General features: G+C 42.7%; 1 protein-coding gene and 1 pseudogene across 2 annotated transcripts in view; both read left to right on the plus strand.

The window, feature by feature from the left end:
* The window catches only part of LOC126278434 (kinesin-like protein CG14535), a 1,017,611-nt gene that overhangs the window by 794,871 nt on the left and 198,971 nt on the right, over window positions 1–23,769 (plus strand). The window lies entirely within an intron of this gene.
* Window positions 20,558–20,675, plus strand: LOC126279288 (5S ribosomal RNA; annotated as a pseudogene).

Raw genomic sequence — 23,769 nt, forward strand, 5'->3', positions numbered from 1 at the left:
TGCCTTCCGTGGCACGGGGAACGCGATCCGGCGAGATATCCGTCTGGCCGACGCATCTTAACAAACAAGTTTCATCTGTTGCTTTCACGCCTGTTTCAGATGCGAAGTCGTAATTTGCAACGATACATCAGTTACCACTTTTGTTTTCCTTTTCAGTCGGATAGAGAAGAATCTTTAGACCAGTAAATGTTACAAACGTTAGGTAGCCGGAAAGAGAATTCGCGAATGACTTACCCATATGTGTACGTAAAGCCGAACAGAATTAAATGTTTTCGAGGGTTCTTCTGTGTAAGGTAATTGGGTTTTTTCATCCTGTTGCTGAAGACATGATAGTTCAAATAAACGGGAAGATGAGACAAAGGAATAGTATTATCCGAAGGAAGCGACTACAGACAAAAACTTATCGGCCTTGCTGACTGGACGTTGTTTGACTGATAGGTGTTTCTAGGTATCCGCATTCTGCCGAAGTGGTTTATGACTCGTGAATAAAGCCGTGTACGATTCTATTTCGCCGTGGGATGGCGACACACACATGCAGAACATCATGTGGACAGAGGTAGGTGTCGTACGAGTTACATGTATTATGGTAGTAGAGGGTGCTGTCTAATTGTGACAGAGAAACCGTAGACAAACCTCTGTTTTGCCTTAAGTGTGAAAAAATTAATTATTGTCCTCAGAGACGTGAAAGACCTACTCTGTTCATTAGCTACCTATCCATTTGCAGTTTTGTTTTCGCATCAAACTACAAGTATGAACTCCAATTTTTCCCTGACGTATTATGTCAACTTTTGTTGCAGCTGAATGGCAATTTTTACATTATTTATATAATATGTACGGCATTGTTGGGCCGTTTACTATGTTAAGTACTAGAAATTGTTGTTTCAGCGCAAGGTAGTATCAGTCTGTATTAATCTCTTTCTCGTACTATTAATAAACTTGTTCAGCACAAAATAGCAGTAGCATGATACTATAACAACTTTACCGTAACTGGTAGTTGGAAACAGGCAGTGAACTCCCACGACAAGGAGCAAAATAACAATGGCACAAAGTAACAATTTAAGACGTCATCCATTAAAACAAAATATAATGATCGCTTCCGACAGACTTGCTATTCTGATAAGTTCTTTCGCTAAGAAAGTTCTCAAATTTCATAAATAACAATGAGTACTGGAATCATCAATTGTGGATGACTCTCATTAATCAGCCTAACCAATCCGCAAATGATGTTAAGAACTGGTTGATTGTATGAAAAAAAAAGTTGTATGCGTTATTACGTTTTAAGGGTGTTTGCGTGGTAATTCCACACTGGATTAACTATAGAACGAAACCAACAACCTACTACTGAAATTGTTGCTCCCTAAATTAAAACTCTGAACGTAAAAATTAATCATGAGTGCAACTATTACAACTCGATGACATCATCACGAATTCTTTTGATAGTCGCAAGTACGAAAAGAAGCCCTGGTGGGCGTGTCTTCTTTGTGTGTTGCAGTCTGAGAAAGACCTTTACGAACTGCGAGTAATTACGAGCTTACACGAGACCCGTGATTAAGTGGTGGCCCTCAGTGAACGTGTGGGCTTATAGCAGAACATAAACAAAAGACTGGCACCTGTAATGTCAAACCAAGTTGCAGTGTCACCTTATACTGACGTGCAGGCTTGAATAGCCGTGCGGTTCTAGGCGCTACAGTCTGGAGCCGAGCTACCGCTACGGTCGCAGGATCGAATCCTGCCTCGGGCATGGATGTGTGTGATGTCCTTAGGTTAGTTAGGTTTAATTAGTTCTAAGTTCTAGGCGACTGATGACCTCACAAGTTAAGTCGCATAGTGCTCAGAGCCATATACTGACGTGCCGTTATAATTGCTCGCTATTAATTCACTGTATCGGTTCGTTTCACTTCGTTATGCATTTAGCGGTGAAATATAGTGAGAAATGATTGAGGTTTCAGATTTAGTTCAACGTTAGCAGCTGCACCCAAACACGACGATCGCTGTTAACTCTGCGAAATCTCTACACAAGAACGAGAGGACTACGGAGATTCTAGAAGTGTGGTATTACTAAAATAGTTGTGAACTCTCACGTATCATAAATCGGATACTTTCTGTTCAAAATTGTAGCTTTGCATAAGAAGCGAATGTCTGAATAATTATTTATGCATCTTGTTGCTTTGAAATGCAGAATAGTTTGTCGTCCTTCTTTTTGCGATCCTGAATTTCGAATAAACCTCTCAATATCTAGAGTGTTACAAAACGACGGGTTGTAGAGGATTTCGTGAGAAACAAATTAAGGACGGAAACTCGTACCAGTATACGTCATCCAACGACACTGCAGAGCGTCGAAGTTCTAGGCGCCTGCACCTGTCGCTGCACCACACCTTGGTCAGCATACCTAAGTTCGCACACTGACGGACCGCAGCCGAACGTCTCGCAATGATGTTTGTTGGTCAGTGATTGTGACTTATTGCCAAGACTGCCAATGGACGAGATGTAGGTAGCTGCTGCACTGACGGGCAGTGTGTCCTACGAATGCGATGCTGTGTTGCATCGGTGGATGACGGTTTCGGACACAGGTTTTCATCTTCAGTTTATTTTTCTCCAGTGTTTTTCAATATGCAGGCGAAATGGAAACCACCACAGCGAAAATAAAAAAAAATCTTTTATTTGAAATATTTAGCTAGACCGTACAGGCTGTACTGTGGTTGATCAAACATTTTCCATCGAAAACGTTGCACGATCGTCTTACAGTTACGTTAAGTAGACTACGTGAAATCAGGCGAAATCTCTCAGACTTGGCGGGAGACACTGTAGTCCTCATCATCTTCACGTGCTCACTTGGCGCTCAGAACTGAAAAGGGCGACGTGACGCGACTGACCTAGCAATTTTTGCAAATCTCATCGGATGTTCACTGCAGTTTCCATTTCGCGATCGATCAACTTGATAAACAAATAGCACTCGTAATATACCTTCTGTCGGAAAACCAAAGTGAAGGTTGAAGTAAAAACTGTAGGAAATAAACGGTAAAGTATTATAATCTAAAAACGTAAAAGCTTACATTCCTATCTTCGATGTCGACAAACAGGGACTAATAGAAAGAGCTGCTGATACTGAAATCGAAGATGTGGAGGTGTGGTACCCTTACACTAGTAATTATTTGCTCTTTTCGACTGCGTATGAGGGAAAAGAAAGATTGTATATTTGGATACACCACTAAATCTCCTACTATCCTATCCTCATGATTGCCGGCCGGAGTGACCGAACGATTCTGGGCGCTTCAGTCTGGAACCGCGCGACCGCTACGATCGCGGGTTCGAATCCTGCTTCGGACATGGAGATGTGTGATGTCCTTAGAGTAGTTAGGTTTAAGTAGTTCTAACTTCTAGGGGACTGATGACTCCACTCAGAGCCATTTGAACCATTTTTATGCGCATGATTCCTACGGGAGACGGAAGATGGAGGCAGCATATTTATTGCACAGTCTGCGTTTGCTATTGATTTACTAAATTTACCCAAAAGTGTTTTAACGAAGACAACGCCGCCTTTCTTGCACAGATTCATAAATTTAGAATATATTTCCGTGAGTATATCCGTTACTCTGTTGTATGAGCTACGTCAGTCTGGTAAGAGGCGAGCAACGCATCGTTGTATCCTTTCGATTTCTGCTGCGATGCTCACTTGATAAGGACTCCAGAACTTGGAGCTGTGGCCAGTTCGCACTGACGTCTTACATTTTCTTTCCAGGCGCACCACGTTCTCTCAGAATCGTCCGAACAAGTATTCATACACTTTCGGTACTAATTAATCACACGATCGATCCATTTCGCTTCAAAGTATTGCCGATATTATATACACAGCTGATCATAATCATCACGATCCGGAGCGACATAACGTGAGATTACATAAACCAACACTGATAGCCACTAAAATCGCAATGCCAGGAAGGATTGCAAATAACGAAATTTACTTTCTGTGCGTATATAGTATAGCAGATTGAATTTATTGGCCAAAGTATGGAAACAGCGCTAGAAACAGGTGCTTGAACATAAACGCAGGTGCTAGCCAAGCCTTCCGGTTACGTTATTGCTTTCGATCACAAACGACACCTGTACAACGTCCTATGTGTTTCTGGTGTCAGTCGTCAACTTTGTAGTTGTGAGTGGAAATGTTGGTGCTAAGTGAATTTGAACATGGAAAAACTAGAGGTGCTCCTATGGCGGCCGCTTCCATCTATCTATGTGAGCCGAAGTGTTTCGTGTTTCAAGAGGCACCGTATCGAAGATTTACACCGCATTCAAGGAAATTGAAAAAAGAAAAGAATCATCCGCTATATCACAATTCAGATGAAAGTGTGTGTTGAGTGACCGTGATGCATATTCCTGTCACGAAAAGGTTTAATGTTAGGTTATGAATTTCGTAAGTCGGACGCGGAAAATACGTGCAAAATAGTGGAAAATGAACAGTGTAAACTTACAACATCATCCAAGGAATTCATTTTTAATTTTCTAGTACCGGCAAACATTCTTTTCTCCGTCGTTTTAGTACATGTCACTTCATTCAGATGTACATTTGCACACACATGTTTATTAACACTTCACAGATGTTTTTGTACATGGTGTTCTCAAAGATTCATCTGACCAAAAGCTTTGGCATAAGAAAGTATTTACTCTTTTTAGCTCTGAAAGAGACTAACAGAGAGACGGTGACGGTGGAAGAGAGAGTCGACAGTGCCAGTGGGATGAAAGACAGAGGCTACAATGAGAGAGAGAGAGAGAGAGGTAGATGAAGAAACAGCAGTGAGAGTCAACGAGAGAGAAGATATTAGTGGTTACTGAGAGGCAGTGGCAGTAAAAGAGCAAGAGAGATGGATAGAGATAGAAGCAGTGGGAGGAAAAGAGAGAGAAGACAATGGAAATCAAAAATACAGATGAGTGGAGAGAATACATAGGCTTGGCTGGTATGGATCCTTCCACACGTGGGTATAGAGGAAACAGTAAGTTTGACACCTCCCCCCCTCTCGCCCCCACCCTTCCTCCCACCCCGGAATTTTTGAGGTGTCGAGGAATGGACGAGTCAGTGGCGGTGGGACAGAAAGTCGGAAGGAAACGGCGTCTAAGCAGGAGGCGGTGGGAGAGGGATGTACCGTAAATCACTGTGGGGGAAAAAGGAGACAGTGGGAAAGACACATACATAGACAGTTGCAGAGAGAGGGAGATGCTGAATAGAGGCTTAACTGGGAAGAGAGACTCGGTGAAAGGATTTCGAATGTTTTATATCAAAAGAGTGTGCAAATGTTCGCATGCCCAAAATTTTTTGTGAGGGAAGCGGAATGAGGATTGAAGCAATTGGTTCCTCACTTTGCTGTCAGAGTCTTTTAAAGAGAAACATATTCGACCTTTTTGTGCTCGCAGCATCTGTCCGCTGTGGAGTATTTCTCTTGCTCCTGGTAAGCCCACATTGTGACTCAGGTATGTGATGCAGTTGTACGATGCTGCTTGTCCGAGTGTAGCACGCAAGTCTGACCGCTCAGACTCTGTCCGCGTGGGGCCGTCCACGAACAGCGTGGCACTGTCCACGGCCCTGCTGAGCACATCGATTCAATATTCGTACGACAATCGTGGGACACCGACGAAAACGAGCAGCAATATCGCGGAACGATGAACTGAGGTCCCGACTTGCCACGATCCTTCTACTGTCGAATTGCGTTTATCTTGCTTTGACGAAGCACAACACAAACTCTTCACAAACAACCGTTATCTAAATGCGATTTGGAATGGAAAATACGCTGCGTAACCTTTCTTTATATATTAAATGTATATGGCGTTTCTTCTATCGGCCCTATACCAGTTCTTGGAGTAGTCTTCATGCTAAATTGACGATTGTTGCACGCCGCCTTCGTGGTGCTGTAATTTTAATGGCCTACAGTGAATAATGACAAGGAAAGTAGTCGTATTTGCGTTCGAATATATTTGTCCGAAATTTTGGTTACAGAACCATTACGTATCTCGCAATGTACTGTTGAGTGTCCTTTTTCTGCAAGAGTCTGCAATGGAGCAGTAAATCTCACTACAGATGCCGCTGTAGAAGATAGACGCAGTGCAGGTGTTCTAACTATACTTGTAAGTGAGGACATTCATTAAATTGCTCGAAGGCACAGAGAACAAAAGCAACTTGCTCACATGTCATCACTGCACATTCTAAACTGAAAAGCCAAAATGTCTGAGTACGTTTAGTTTTGTTCAGCTGTTTGAAAATCAAATAACGTGGGCACGGGATCATCCAGGCCGGACTGTGGATTAATGGAAACTTGTCATCTCGTCAGATGAACCATAATTCTTGTTACACCAGATTGGTAGTCGCAAGCGAACTGCAGATCGAATCATAAAATGGTTCAAATGGCTCTAAGCACTATGGGACTTACCATCTGAGGCCATCAGTCCACTAGAGTTAGAACTACTTAAACCTAACTAACATAAGGACAGCACACACATCCATGTCCGAGGCAGGATGCGAACCTGCGAGCGTAGCAGCAGCAGCGCAGTTCCAGGTCGAAGCGACTAGAACCGCTCGGCCACAGTGACCGGCGCAGATCGAATCATGTTCCGCGACACGGACTCAGTGAGGGAGGGGGATGGCGGGGTTGGGGGAGAGGAAGGTTTAGTAAGCTCACAGGACAAAACTTCTGTCACAACTGCAGAAATAATTACAAGCATTGTTAATACCGTGTGATACTGCCTCTGTACTTGATAATCACCTGGATCTGTGTAGGAAGTGAGTAGAAATGTAGTATGGTGGGGGAGTGTTCAGAAAGCCACTCACATATTCTTCCAGCCCAATGAGCATTGCTTTTGTTTCTTTAAAAAATAGGGCTAGCAACGGCATACTGTGAAGCTTCCCTTTGTATGTAAAGAATGACAGTGCTGGAAAAACTCTTACTTTATTTGATTTTCAAACAAATGAGCAAAATTGAACGTACTCTGACAGTTCTCTCTTTACTTATTCTGATCATCACTAAACTAACACACAATATTTTTAGCGCAACACATTCTGACTTTCAATAATCCCCACACAAGAATGGCCCTGACTAACAATAACCTATACCTTTCATGAATCACTTACCTCACAAAAATCTTCGTTACTCGAACTACTGCAATACAGCGAGCGCCAATATTGCCAGCTAAATAAAAGATTCTAACTACTGAAGGCACTAACTACTGATAGGCATAGTTAGCAAATGAAAGATTTTGATAGGGAACAAAGAATGTATTTACCTTAATAGTTTTCAAAAGTTATAATATATATGTCATTTCATGACATACAGTCTTACGAATTTCGTTTTTCTGACGGACACACGTCCAGATCATCCGCTCTCAAAACTCTGCCATATCTCTCCCCACATCCAACACTGCTGGCGGCTCACCTCCAACTGCGCAACGCTACGCGCTGTTCACATCCAACTGCGCAACACTACAATAGAGAGTATTCCAACAATGCTAACCAGCTACAGACTGCACACAGCACAGCCAGTGATTTTCATTTTTATGTTGGTACGTGGCGGTACCAACATAAAAACCTAAACAGCCTACTTACAAAGTAACGCATCACTTTATGTTCTCGGCCAATTTCGGTTGAAGAAATGCAGAATTTGTTGTGGGGCCCTGTGGAATATGCTCGCTTCAGCCTCTATATTTTCAAGAAGTTCCGATAGGTGGCGGCGCTACAAGTAGCCTTCAAAACGGGGTTTGTAACGGAGGTGCCTTTCCAAGGATAGAGCTGCCATTGAGTTTCTATCGGCGGATAACCAGAGCATCGCAGTTATGCGTAGCCTCTTGCGGAATGTCTGCTGTGAACTAAGGAAGATGAGTCGTTGGGCGAGGCGTCTGCCATCATCGCAACAAGTTCGCGCAAACCTGCCCGATCTCCCGCGTGCCGGCCGGTCGCACACAGCTGTGACTCCTAAAGCGTTGAAACGTGCGGACACTTTCATTCGAGGTGATCGACGGATCACAATGAAACATGTCACTGCTCAAATGGACCTCTCTTTTGGTAGCCCTGGCACATTCGTCCACCAGTTGGGGTACTCAAAAATGTGTGTTCAATAGGTTCCACGCTGTCAAGGACCATAGAGAGCAACGAAGGACCATCTGTGTGGAACTGCTTGACCGTAACGAAGCTGATCGTGGCAATTTTTTGTCGAAAACTGTCACTGGCCCCCACACCATCTCTCCTCCAAAGAAAAAAGTCAAAGCTGCACCCTCAGCTGTCGGTCGGTCTTTTCAGGTTATTCTATTTGATGTTTTTCCTCATAGTGCAAAGAATATCTCTGAAGTGTATTTTACTACCCTCAGGAATCTGAAGAAACTACTTCAGTGTGTTCGTCGCCCCGAAAATGCAAACAAACTTCTCCTCCTCCATAACAACGCAAGGCCTCACTCAAGTTTGCGCAACCGAGAGGGGCTGACAAAACTTCATTGGACTGCTCTCCCTCACCCAGCCTACAGTCCGGCTGTTACACCTTCCGACTTCCATCTGTTTGGTCCAATGAGGGATGCACTCAGGGGGAAGGCAATACATGAATTATGGGGAGGTCACTGATGCAACAAGTCGTTAGTTCAGGCATCGAACGGTGGAGTGGTACTATACAGGCATACAGGCCGTCCCAGTAAGGTTGGGTAAGACCGAAGCGCTGAACGGAGATTACGTTGAAAAATAGGATTCTGTAGCCAAAAGAGTGGGGAATAATATGGTGCACTGGAGTCATGAGTCTACTCGCAGTAAAGAAATGTGGTGCATGTGTTATTGCACGGTCTTCGTATTTTCATTGTGAGACCATTAAAGAGCCTTCTCTAAGCACCTGGGGCACATCTGATGTAATTTTCATTTGTACTTAACGTCCAAAGGAATACTTTCCGTAGAAAAGTCTCAAAGGATGCGTTGGATTGTTGAAGCGATGAGAAGGGAGAGTAAAGAAATGTAGCGGGGAATATTCGGACGACATACGAGCAGCACGAGAACCGATTTATAGTAGGCGAGTGTTGCCTAGTCCAGCCTCGTAGGCCGCGGTGGCGCCAGAGAGACACGATGAGTGAGGTCAGCCGCGGGAAATCTCCCCGGTGGCTGGCGCCACGCCACAATGCATGCGGCGCCAGCTCCATTGCCTGCATAACGCATGACACGTGGCGTTCCCTGTGGGTTACCGTGTGCATCATAAATGAGTGCCATACGTACACAAACACAAACACAAACACACACACACACACACACACACACACACACACACACACACACACAAGTACGTCCACATAGCTCACATCTTACACTACTCGAAGTCGAATGCCTTCTTGAGGAATTTGATGATACAAACACACTTCAACAAGACTATGCGCCCAGGCAAGAAGTAGATACTCCAGCATATATACTGTTTATTGGTAGACGAGAACCTGCCCCATCTGAATGATCTTCAAAAGCTTGCATGTTGAAATTGGTCACTGAAAACAAAAGATTAGTGCCAAAAGAAGGGTTTATTTTTGCTGTTTGTGTAGTGTTGAGGCGATAATGCTGACACTAGGGCAAAGTAGGGAAACAATGCTTAAATTAAATTTTAGTTAAAAACAGTGTATTAGTCAATAACATGCTCGCTGCTTGCGAGCTTTGTGATGCAAGAGCTCTGACGTAGATTTCTTCGAAAACGGAAACATAGTACCCCTTGCACAGGTGTTACTTTCGAATGCCCCCCCCCCCCACACTAAAATGCTGAAGTTCGTAGTGATGTAGCACGCCAAGTTAGGAGAGTACGAACGTGATGCATTACCTCCTGGCGAATTAAATGCTACGACGATACATACTGTTATGGCAGATTTAAAACTCCTCCCGCAGAGGCCATGAAGGCCCTAAGGTACCGACTGGCCGCCGTGTCATCCTTAGCTACAGGCGTCACTGGATACGGATATGGAGGGGCATCTTCATCTACATCTGCATTTACACTCCGCAAGCCACCCAACGGTGTGTGGCCGAGGGCACTTTACGTGCCACTGTCATTATCTCCCTTTTCTGTTCCAGTCGCGTATGGTTCGCGGGAAAAACGACTGTCTGAAAGCCTCCGTGCGCGATCGAATTTCTCTAAGTTTACATTCGTGATCTCCTCGGGAGGTATAAGTAGGGGGAAGCTATATATTCGATACCTCATCCAGAAACGCACCCTCTCGAAACCTGGCGAGCAAGCTACATCGCGATGCAGAGCGCCTCTCTTGTAGAGTCTGCCACTTGAGTTTGCTAAACATCTCCGTAACGCTATCACGCTATCCAAATAACCCTGTGACGAAACGCGCCGCTCTTCTTCGGATCTTCTCTATCTCATCCGTCAACCCGATCTGGTACGGTTCCCACACTGATGAGCAATACTCAAGTATAGGTCGAACTAGTGTTATGTAAGCCACCTCCTTTGTTGATGGACTACATTTTGTAAGAACTCTCCCAATGAATCTCAACCTGTTAATTTTATATGATCGATCCACTTCAAATCGTTCCATACGCATACTCCCAGATATTTTACAGAAGTAACTGCTACCAGTGATTGTTCCGCTATCATATAATTATACAATAAAGGATCCTTCTTTCTATGTATTTGCAATACATTACATTTGTCTATGCTAAGGGTCAGTTGCCACTCCCTGCACCAAGTGCCTATCCGCTGCAGATCATCCTGCATTTCGCTACAATTTTCTAATGCTGCAACTTCTCTGTATACTACAGCATCATCCGCGAAAAGCCGCATGGAACTTCCAACACTGTCTACTAGGTCATTTATATGTATTGTGAAAAATAGTGGTCCTGTGGCACGCCAGAGGTTACTTTAACGTCTGTAGACGTCTCTCCATTGAGAACAACATGCTGTGTTCTGTTTGCTAAAAACTCTTCAATCCAGCCACACATCTGGTCTGATATTCCGTAGGCTTTTACTTTGTTTATCAGGCGACAGTGCGGAACTGTATAAAACGCCTTCCGGAAGTCAAAGATAATGGCATCTACCTGGGAGCCTGTATCTAATATTTTCTGGGTCTCATGAACAAATAAAGCGAATTGGGTCTCACACGATCATTTCAATTTACCAGTTATTCGTTACTCGAACTACTGCAATACAGCAAGCGCCACTACTGCGAGCTAAATAAAAGATTCTAACTACTTAAAGCACTAACTACTGATAGGCGTAGTTAGCAAATGAAAGATTTTGATAAAGAACAAACAATGTATTTACCTTACTTGTGTTCAAAAGTCATAATATATATATATCAGTTCATGACATCCAGTCTTACAAATCTACTGTCTCTGATGGACACACGTCCAGATCAGCCGCTCTCAAAACTCCGCGATCTCTCCCCCCACATCCACCACTGCTAGAGACCCACCTCCAACTGCGCAACGCTACGTGCTGTTAACAGCCAACTGCCCAACACTACAATAGCAAATTTCAACAATGCAAACCAGCCACAGCCTGCACACAGCACAGTCACCGATTTTCATACAGAGCGCTACGTGACGTTACCAACATAAAAACCTAAACAGACAACTTACAAACGTAGGGGTCATCTGCGACAGAGCTCCGTGTTCAACAACGTACAATGAACGGCGTGCTCCGAAACACTTGTGCGTGCACCAACGGATCACAACGTATCTTACTTTACATAGCAGACAAGTCTCAGAACCTCACGTTCTGTGAAGAGTCGTTGGCGTCCAATCACTTAGCGCTTAATGGTAGTTTCACTGCGCCCCTACCTCTTTCCGTACATGCTTACGACAGTAGCACGTGAACATTCGACCAGCTGGACCGTTTTTCGAGATACTCGTTCACAGGCTCTGCCCTCTGTCAAAGTAGATTATCTCAATGGATTTTCCCATTTGCAGCCCATATCTTCTTTAGCGCAACTCCCCGTCCGTGTCTGTTCCGCCCACATATTTTTGTTACTGCGCCACGTGCCCGCAACGCAACGAGACGGCATCCGACGTCGCCATGGGAAGTGGTCGAAATGTTTTGACTAATCAGTGAATGTACTGTCTTCTGCCAACGTACCACTCTTGTGTCATATGGTGAGACGACGTATGCAGCTTACTTTCTGAAGTCCCCTCGTTGTACGCCAGTTAAGAGAGAAAGAACGTGCTGGAGTACTTCCTGATGAAGTATACTATTAGTTGGAAATGGCTCCACAGCCGAAACTGGAAAGTAATGAAAGAAAAATTACGGGACGTTCAAGTTCATCCTGTAGAAACCACTGTGATAGAATGTTATCGTTCATACAAGATGAGGTGACCGTGACACCTGTTGAAACTAAAATGTTTAATATTCACAGAATAAAGTTACGTAACAACCTACGCGTCTCGTGTCGTGGTTGTGACATGTTCGTAATCCCATAAGATGAAATACAGAACCGTGCTCCACAAATCGGGTTTTGTAAGGTGTCCCACACGTGTTTTCGCTCACAACATGCCGTGTAGCTCGAAGGTAACCAGTAGACACTGCGTCTTGGAGAACAGGTTGCCTGCCCCAGCAGCGGCTCTAGAGCTCCCAGGGCGATAGCATCACACCTCCGTATCCGCCTGCTGCTCGTGGGAATGTGCTATAATTCACACATGACTACTTTACTGCGAGCTTCTTACACAGCTCCGTGTGAGACCTGCCGACACAGTATACGTTTAAGATGTTTCGAGAACGGATACTAACAAGAGGTTTCAGTAAATTATTCAGCCACGCCAGAACAGTCTTCTCTGCTGTGGAATATACACTGAGGGAAGAAAATGCGACACCCACAAGGACAAGGCCACTTTATTGACAGCTAACTGACAAACCCGGCGTTTCTCGGGTATTCATTTTGCCAATTTTCTATTAGAAACGAAAACAAAAAATTGACAACGTTAGTAGAGAAGTATCGAAAAACTTTCATTTCCATGTATTCGTGAAAACATCCTTGAAATTACGAAACACTCGTACAAAGAAATATCCATCATGTACAAATGAATAAATACAGTATCCAAATTAAGAAACATGTTCCCGCATAGTCTCTGTCCGCTGGACGCAAATTCTTCGCGTGCCTACAACACGATTCTGTAAACGTCTCTAAGGCAACGCCTCTTCATACCTCTATAGACGACAATCGTCTTAGCTTACAGCCGTTTGCGCTTCGCAGTTGAAAGCTGCCAAATGTCAGCGATTTCCTTAACTTGACTCGACTGTAGAAATGTCGTAGCAGTAAAGAACAAATGTATTAAAACTCCAAGGGTGATGCGCCATTTTCTCACGTATCTCATTATTTATGACGTCAAACCTCCGTAACTATGATAGGTACGTCATAAGGGATATGTGGAGTAAGGGATATGTATACGTAGTTTGGTTGTCCAGTGGTTACCGAGGAGATATGCAACACACACACACACACACACACACACACACACACACACACACACACACTTTATAGTACGTATGGATTGATGTGACAAGTAGCTAATCATAGTAGGAGTATACAAAACTAAACTTACTCCGAATAGTCCTCGGAAGAGCCAACAGTACCGACCGACTACCGTGTCACCCTCAGCGGGTAGGAGTAGCTGGATACAGATATGGAGGGGCACGCGGTCAACAAACAGCTCTCCGGCCCCTGCCAGCTTTCGTGACCGGAACCGCTACTTCTCAGTCAAATAGCTCCTCAATAATTCGCCTCACAAGAAGAGAGTGCATCCCACTTGCCAACAGCGCTCGGCATACACGAACGGTCACCCGTCCAAGTGTTAACCAAGCGCTACAGCGCTTTTCGGTGATTTGACAGGAACCTGTGTTATCACTGCGAGAAGACCGTTGGTAATTGTAAGACCATATGTCAACAAATTCAGACCAAATTAAACACAAATATGTCAGTAAAAGGTGCCCCAATTGTCGCATTAATGCCCTGTAGCTCCCTCTGGCGGTAACGCAGCCGTGTATTCCCGCTTGCAAGCGATGATAAGGGTACCGAATTCCATCCTGCAACAAACTGAACTGAGCATCTTATGCCCTTTGTTGAAATTCGGCAATTGTTTTTGCAGGCTCTGGAGGACGAGTAAGTTCCCACTTCACCATGTCCCACACGTTTCCAATTGACGAGTGCTCCCCTGCTCTTGCTATCAGGGAAGAGGTTGCGCACCACGAAGACCACGTTGTACAGCAGCATCCGCATGTGGACTTGCGTGGTCCTGCTGAAAAATACATCATCTTCCTGTCGAACAAATGGCAGTAACAACCCGTGCAATTTAACGGTCATTCGTTACTTACCCTGCAGAAACACCAAATGTGATCTCGAGTTGTAAATGATGACTTCCCATTCAAGGAAGCCTGCGGTGTCACGTGGGAAAATACATTCCGGAATAGACCGCGCACCAAACCTACTCTATACAAGTTTACGTCATCATTCGCATAAAACCAGTACCTACTCTCATCGTTGAAGACTACGGAGCGCAATTCAGCTCTCCAGTCGACGCTTTCAAGACACCAGAGTAGCCGTGTTTGGCAGCGTCGTGATGCCTGTGGTGTCCCCGGCAGAGGCACACGTGCTCTGAGTGCAAGCGGAGTGTTTCCACTGGTCCTCGGTCGCACGGCACTCGCAACAAGTACTCGAATTTCTTCGCTGGATGATGTTTGCTCGGTCACCTCAGCCCGAACAATGTGTTGATGTTGACCTGTGCCTGTCCAGAACCTGCGGACGTCCAGAACCTGCATGTTTTCCAACATGTGCTGCAGTCTGTTAAATAGAATACTCTTCATTTATATTGTGCAACGAACATGTTTGTTTTAACATTGTTAACTAGACTGAAGGAAATGGACAGTATTATACACAATAACATAATGCTGTCCACTGCTTAAAGTTTAGTTGACTACGTTAAAAAAACATGTTTTTACACAATATAAATGAGGAGTATTCAGCTCAACAGTTTCTCAGCCAGTGTCAGGACCTCAAAAAATTTAGCGCTATAGTCATTTAACTGTAATATTGTGCATTTAATTAATTATTGTGATTAACATTGTCCATTGTGTAAATTGTAATCTCAACGTTGATGCGTAATACTCCATGCAAGTGACTGCATCCTTACTTATAATGTAACCTAAGAACTAGTGTCCCTTTCAGACGGTAATCAGCTGTTTCCTGAAATGGCATAGTAAGCTGAAAACTAGTCTGAAATAAACAAAAATCGGTGAAACAAAAACAAAGTACTTGTTATTCAACCTTAAGTAATATTTGATTTCCGTCTCAATTGCAAACTATTTTTACTAACATATGACGGTTTTCAGTGCCTTAATCATCGTAATCAGATATACCTGGCTAAGAGTTAGTGTGGACTATAGTATCATAAACAGCAGAGTACGAGACGAGTTACACGCAGTCAAGCATTGTATACATTACGATCGTGCGTAAGGCATTGAAATAGATCGTATGTTAATAAAAATACTTCGCGATCTAAACAGAAAATTTTTGTACTACTAACAGTTTTGTGATCGCTACATCCCAGTGACTATGTGATTATTTGAAATGATTATGCTTCTTTCTGCCAACAAATATCTGCTACTGCCAACTGCACACCAGGAGCATGCCAAACAACGTACATCGTCACAGCATTATCCGCCATTGTCTTCTGTTTTGAAATGAAATTTTTATTTATTTCGGATATTTGTATGTCAGGTACGGAAAATAAATTACCAATAATTAGGTTAGAGGTAAAAGGCTTGTCAGGCACTTTTAAAATTACGTGCACACTCTGTTGTGAGAGAATTTTTTTGCGTAAAAGCTTATGAAACGGAAACAGACAAACCCAATTACAGCATGCCTTGATGAATATCTCTGTCAGGTCGCTGAGAACGTATTCTGAAAACGTTTGGCGGTTGATTCTATCTCTGTGTCCATTAAGAGTGCATTACTGGTACAGTAGCTGATGGCATTGTTAACAGAAAGCTTAGCGTTTCAGGACAATCGAGAGACTACGCAACACTGACGGGGTACATATCTTCGGCTGCGGTTCATACGTCTACCCAGCATCAACACAGCCGTCCTGCGTGCCCAAATGAGAGGCAACCTTTTCGTCCGAAGGGAAAAAATGGCTGCTGAGATTACAGGCAGCAACAAATGTTCTGATATCTGCACGCCACCCACGCAAGCGGTCCGTTGATGGGACAAGTCGTTTGTGGATTTCATTTCCAACTGGAAACAAATGACCCAGTTGTTCTGTAAAAGCTGGTATTTGTCCGCTGTTTCTCGTTCTGCCGTTGCCTTTCTGTCAGGACTCAGGAGCCAACTGCAGAAAAGCTGTACGAAGTGTGGTCTACTTTGGAGCAGGAATTGCTTTGTACATGATAGTCCACAAATGCTGCTACTCGTATCTAGAGATGTAGGGGTTCTTGGTGGACAAAATTTTACGTAGAGAATTACTTCATGAAACAATGCGCTTGTCATTAAAGTTTGAAAAGGCAATTACATGCAGTTTACAACTTATAAGAGATTTCCTCCCAGTACATATTTATAATATGGTGACAAACAGGTAGAAGCGGTGGACGGCGTTAACTTCTTGGTATTACTACCCGATAATAAATAAACTAGGAGGAGTTTACCAAAGAGATGCCGAAACGCCTAAATTATTCCTCACTTAACATCGCGGAAGTTTTTAAAGGTAAACGATACAAAAATAAAAAGTTATCGTACTTTCGTTACTTTCTTTCTATAACGTCATGCATGATGATTTTGTAGGATAATTAATTAGGCCAAGGTAAAGCTTTACGAACCGAAAAGCGTGTTATACGAATTATTTGAGGTCCGCAAACAATTATGTCTTGCTTTTATAAATAACACATCTCTTTTTCAAACCAACATCTTGGTTCATGGAATCAGTACTAGGATTAAAATTAATATTCATAAGGTCACTCACTTTGGTCCGGAAATGTGTCCATTATTCAGCAACACTGATTTTCGATAACGTGCTAGCAACCATAAAAAATCAAGCAACTAAAAATTTCATTTCTTGGCTTTCGTGGTTTCGTTTCCTCAGTAACGTGGGAAAGATACAAGTAACCAATAATACCTAGTATACTAATGACATTATTTTCACGTATATCACGCTATTTGAAAAATATCGTACCTTATCCGTAATAAGTGGGAATTCAAACATTGTGAGTATAGCCACGTCGTTTAGTTGATGTCTGCTTACAAAATTTTCGATAAAGCAACTCTCTTCAAAATGAGCACGCCATAGTAAATGATCTCTTGTGGATGAAATGTTCTCTCTGAGAGTCGCGACTATCCGCTGCAGACTGAGTATAAATTAGTAAAAGGAGACTTAAACTAATATAAGCATTCATACTGTGTCAGCTGAATAAGTGAGGCGTTACGCTTCTGATCCGAAGTAATGAATTTAGGTATATTGACGTTAAGGTAACCTCTTTGACCGTGCTCGGATTTCATGCCACCAGAGAGTAGGCTATGCCAGATAATTTAGGTGTAATAGCGAATTATTTTTTTGATAATCGGCAGATACTTGTATCAGATAAAGACTTGACTGAAGAAAAAATCATTCATTTCTTCTCTCGAAAACTGCAATTCCGACGACAATCTGTCAAAGATGCTGTATACTGGTGAAATTCAAATCCACTTTCATTTACCTCAAACTGTATTAACGATCTCGAGCATTATGAAAAACAGCAAGATTTTTCTACTAGTTGAATAGAAATACACGTATATACACTGCATTTAAACTGTTACAAAATCCTTTTCTGAAAATAGTGTTCTTCACTTTAGAACCAGATATGGTGTGAAATTAACGTCCAACTCAGAACACTTTTATTTTCTTGGTATTGTACGAGTTAAAATGTATCACTTTACTAGCAGACAACAGCAGACTGACACTTGCATCATGTGAATTACATTACAGATTCGTTTTGATCCTCTTTCCTTTTAATTAAAATTAATGCAATTCGAAAATCACAGTTTTGTAACAGTCGTCGACAGAATCCTCGCTCTATCGCTGGTAATTTCTTCAGTCGAGGCAGTGGGCAGAACAGCGTCTCAGGCAGAAGCCGCGAAGACTCTACCGTCGGTGCATTGCGTCGCCCTTGACCTCGACATGAAAGAATAGGTAACAACCATTCATGCAATAGAAGTTTTAATAGGATATGAGCTGTATTTTTCCCTCTTCTCCTGCTGACGTATATTTTGTAGGGTTTGTGGTGGATCTTATACCAGCACTAGAGGGAAGATACTTCCCTCGCCGATATAAGTGGGCAATGTTTTGTCTACCCTAACACACCACCAGATAAAAGTAGTATTACCTTTATCCTCTCTTTTCAGAGTACTTGTTTGGTAGTTCGGATCCTTCCGTGCCACTTCCCTGTCGATCGAACTGCGGTGAAGATTCCTGGAATGCTTCCGCAAGTTCTCTCTACTGCGCTACTAAATACAGTAAAACCCCCATAATCCGACCTCGGATGGTCCGTCAGTCCGGCTAGTCCGTCCATGCTGAGGCTCGCGAGCCTGTGGCGACTTGTCACTGACTGGACGCCTGCCGGGCCATTGTTGCGGTGTCTATTACTGTGCGTATTGTTATACTGTACGTCATTGTGCAGTTTCATCCTTTTTTGGGATTAAAAAACGTCGTTGTTTGCTTTATTCTGTGTTCTCTACAGTACTTATTACTGTAGATTCATTGTGTGTACAGTTGTCTGTATTTCAACGTGTCTGGATTCAAATGTAAATACGTAACTCTTTCACTAAATGAAAAATTAGCAGTGCTAGAAAAAATTGCAAAGGAACTGAATGTAGGTGTTACGACAATTAACGATTGGAGGAAGAATCGGAAAGACATTGAATCCTATACAGTTACGATTGATGGTCAAAACACTCTGAAGAATCGCAAAACATTAAAAAAGCCGAAACTTGAACTGCTTGATAACGCGTTGTTGATGTGGATTTGTCAAGAAGGAAGGAAAGGAACTTCAGTATCCCGGCCAATTCTCAAAGAAAAAGCGATAGTTTTGAAGAAAAAACTGGAACCCGAAAGTAAATTTGCTGCCAGTGAAGGCTGGATTGATCGTTGGGAAACCCGTCATGGTGTCCGATTTGTTTCTATTTCCGGTGAAAAACCATCTGCCGATGCCACAGCTGCTAAGGAGTTTTCCGTTAAATTTCAAGAAATTGTAGAAGAAAATGAACTGTTACTCTGCCAAGTGTATAACACCGACGAGACTGGGCTGAACTTTAAAATGTAGCCAACAGAAACGCTCGCCACTTCAAATGAATCCGTGTTCGATGCTATCTACACAATCGCTGCATCGTGGAATGAACTGAAACCTGACACACTGCGGAAATCGTGGCGTAAGCTTTAGCCACAAGTTATGACTGAAAATGAGCATACCAAAGCTGAGCAAACGAACGACGCACTGGAAATTGGTACAGATCTACAAACTCTGGAGGCGAACGTACCTGCCAATGAAGTTGAAGAGAGGATCAACGAATGTGACAAAGAAGAGTGTGACACTTTTGAAGAGCTCAATGACGACGAAATTGTTGCAGCTGTTATCCAGGAAACTGTGGATGAGGACTCGGACGGCGAAGACGATCCCCACACCCCGATTTCACACAACGATGCAAAAAAACGCTTTTCACATCGGCCTTCAATACATCGGGCAGAATCCAGCTTACAGTAGTTTATTTCTTTGTAAAAGAATTCTTTTTTTATCCAGTGCTATAAACATTTTTTAGTTTACAGTATATATCGTTTATACGTTATTAAGTACAGTACAGTACTATAATTTGTTTATCGTTTTTCCTTTTAAAACCAATACATATTATAGTGTGTGGAGACGTTTTCTAGTTAATCTATTGCTTAACACTGAGTAAAAAACATCTTTTTTATTACTGTAGACGTCTTTCAGTTTTTAAATCGTTTAATTTTGTACCAAATGTCTTTTTATATTTTTTGCAATAAATATTAGATTTTCGGATAATCCGAACTTTGTTTCGTACCGACCATGGTCCCGGTCCCGAAGGTGACGGATTAGAGAGGTTCTACTGTAGGAGTATATTTTGCTCAACATTTTCACTATTACTTTTAACAACACAACAAACAGTTGCTACGGTAATATCACACTCTTGAGCACATTCAGAAACGTCCGTACATGCGTACTTTAGGACCTGAGAGAGCAAACCAGATAGCTACTGCTGTTCAATTGTTCATTACGCCCTTGTTGGTGCGTCGTTTACTCCAAGGCTCTCGGACTCAGGCACTTGCTGCACCATGGCTCAAATCACTCCCGGACGACCAGTGGTTGCAATACCATTTTTACTGGCTTCTCGTCGGCTCCACCACTGCTCCACATTCACTGCATACAAGAAAGGAAAACACAAAGGTTCTCTTTCCCACTAAATTTACTCTTATTCAGCTTATTCACGAGCATCTCTTGTCGACAGGTTTCGAATGGTGTGTTGGGGATGTTTACAAATATCCCGAAACACTGCAGATACAAGTAAACTGTATAATTTTAACCCAGCTGTATTGACATGCGCCAACGGTCTTGCTGCAGTGGTAACACCGGTTCCCGTCAGATCATCGAAGTTAAGCGCTGTCGGGCTGGGCTGGCACTTGGATGGGTGACCATCTGGTCTGCCGAGAGCTGTTGACAAACGGGGCGCACTCAGCCCTTGTGAGGCAAACTGAGGAGCCGCTTGATTGAGAAGTAGGGTCTCCGTTCTCGCAATCTGACATACGGCCTGGAGAGCTGTGTGTTGACCACATGACCCTCCATACTCGCATCCAGTGACACCTGTGAACTGAGGATGACACGGCGACCGGTCGGTACCGTTGCGCCTTCATGACCTGTTCTGGAGGAGAGTATTGACATGCATTAATTTTAATTACGTTCCCTTCTCACATGTACTCGCTAAAGCGGTACGAGCAGCGGTGTGACAGTTTCCGATAGTTTGTTAAACTACGTAATGTACAACTATAAATTTTCTGAGAAAATATTATGCAAAAGTAATATTAGGAAGTAAGAAACAACCAAGAATAAGTAACCTGTGAAGTGTAACATTCTCTCCATCTTTGTTTTTCCTTCCATTCTTACTGCTGCAATTGAAAGCACCACACGAATAAACCACGTTTAAACAACGTTGCTCTACAAGTCGCGGCTTTCTTCCTGCTCAATAGGGAACGCAATAGTAGCATCAGTGTGCGGTCTAGTTATTTTTAGTGATTTCGAACTCCAATAAAGTGGAAGCCACTATGGCGCGGGACAATAGATAAGTTGCTGCAGCGTTTAACCCACGAATTGGAGCAATACCGCTTTGAGCAGGAGAGAGAGGATTGTCGTTGGTGGGCTTTCGAAGAGGGTGAACATATTACGTATACCGTAGTATGCATGGATAGAGCGAGTTGACGATTTTCTGAGGCTCATGTTGGAGAAAAACAAGAAAGGTTCAAATAACTCTAAGCACTATGGGACTCAGTCCCCTAGACGTAGAACTACTTAAACCTAACTAACCGAAGGACATTACAGACATCCATGCCCAAGGCAGGATTCGAACCTACGACGGTAGCATGTTGGAGACAGAAATGAGTAATAGCTTAACGTTGCTGGTAGAATCCAAGGACATTTATTTGTTTATCGTAGTGAAATATAAAGTTCCAGTGTGAAATTTAAAACAATAACCGCGGCACTTAGTCGACAGTTGCGTGTGATGGGTTTACCGTAATCAATCTTGGAACAATAAATAACCATTCTTTTTACGTTGACTGTATTTCAAGGTTCTGAAACAAAAAAATTTATCAACCGTATTCGTATCAAGCCATCTCGAAGAAAAGAGAGAAATCTGAGTTGTGAAGGGACAGTAGTGATTGACAACTATCCTTAATGATTTGTTGTACAAAGTCGAGTCGGTAATGGAAGTCAGTTTACTATCATGAACACTAATTAAAAAATATCTTACAAAAAGACATGTGACGGGGGAATATCACCAGAGAGGATAGCAGTAAAGCAGGCAAGAGAAGAGAGGAAACGACGCCTTATACTGTGTATTCAAAAACCTGGCACTCTCTACTTCACCTATTTCATTGTTTGAGGAGACTATTTTTATAGCTTGTGGGTTCTGCGAGAAAAGTACTGCAGCCGTATTTTCTTAGTTCTTCAATTCGAGTCTGACATTTGTATTCCTGTGCACTAACGCACAACAGATTCGACTCCTACTGTTTCCTTTGTGTTACGTCTGTCAATTTACTTAAGTGCGAGAACAAATCTCGCTGGGAATTTCCTGCTGTCTCTCTTCTGTAAATACTGCTAGTTTAAGATCCGCACAGTCGACGTTAGTTTTCCAGCCAGTGCTAGAGCAATGGAGGAGCGACTTTTTCTTCAATTTGTGATGTGCCTCGAGCACGAATATACTCGTATTTGTTGCTGTTTCATCTTCCTACTCTGTTACCACACCATCTGGATGTAACGAGGTTAATCAAGTATTCCTTGGCGTCAGAAAACTGCAGATGAATCCTTGCTTAAGAAGAGCAGCTGTTGCCACTGTGTTGTAGACATTTATCGTAATAACCGTTTTTTCGTTTCAGTCTTTTTATAAAAGAAACATTTCGAGGCGTAACAGCGGACTACTATTGAAATATTTTGGTAAGGCTCAAGTAACCTCGTAACTAGAATTTTGAGAATTGTGTAGCCAATTACTGGGCAGATTAGGTTAAGTTTATTTCATCTACAGCGTCTCCCAGGAGGAATGGTCAATTTTCAGCGATATGACAGGATCATTCGAAGCAAAAATGTCCAGTGGGGTCTAATACGCATACCTTAAGAGATACTAGCACTTCATTAAGTAACTTTCCATACATGGTGTTAAAATTTTGTTGTAAACAAAACTAAAATCAAGACATGGTGCTCCTCGTTGAGAGCATATTGATACCATTTCTACATTGAATAGTATTCGAGTTTGAGGACATGAATGGTATGCAAAACTATGCGCGTGTTGCATGCCGAACGTGCCAACCGTACTCTGAACCTCCAAGTGTTCCTGCGTAAGTGTCAGTCCTTACGCTGCGTTTAAAATGGTCATATTTTATAGCAAATTGTCACTGTAATAGTTTTGTCGTCAGCATCGCTGAAATGTGGCTGCAATACACGGCAATATTGGCGTATGGGCGAGGAAATAATGATGACGGAGCAGCTGTTGCAGGTAGTTACAAAGGTATTGCCAGCGTTCTCCATCAAAGATGGAGAATATTTCGTGTAGCGAAACCATGTCTGACCTTGTCTGTTAATGCTTCCCTCTTATTCTCAGCTTTGTTTTGTCTTTCCCACGCCGACAGCGCTGCATAATCTGAGCAATGGAACAATATTATACTGTTTCAGTTCTAAATATGACGAGTGCACCTAGAGGCACTAGATTTGTTTGTTATCTGCAGAAATTTAGTAGTCGGTAGGCGAGAGCAACATGAATTTCATAGATGTCATACTTTTACAAACATAATTATTGAACATAACAATCAAATAATATATACAAAAACTGCAACTTTAAGAAGTACATTGTTGACATAGTGAAAGTTCTGAAATAGTGAGCCATAATTAAATTCCATGCATGTTCTGAAGACTTCTCAATTTTTTTAAAACCTCATCACGCTTTTTTTGTGTTGGTAGGCAGCAACTTACAAACTGTCTTTTTTTTATTACTGTTTTTGTATCTACATTACTTTTCACATGTTATAGCTCTAGTGGTAGATGTATCACA

This window comes from Schistocerca gregaria, chromosome 6, assembly GCF_023897955.1.
Source record: "Schistocerca gregaria isolate iqSchGreg1 chromosome 6, iqSchGreg1.2, whole genome shotgun sequence".
In the NCBI taxonomy this organism is placed as follows: domain Eukaryota; kingdom Metazoa; phylum Arthropoda; class Insecta; order Orthoptera; family Acrididae; genus Schistocerca; species Schistocerca gregaria.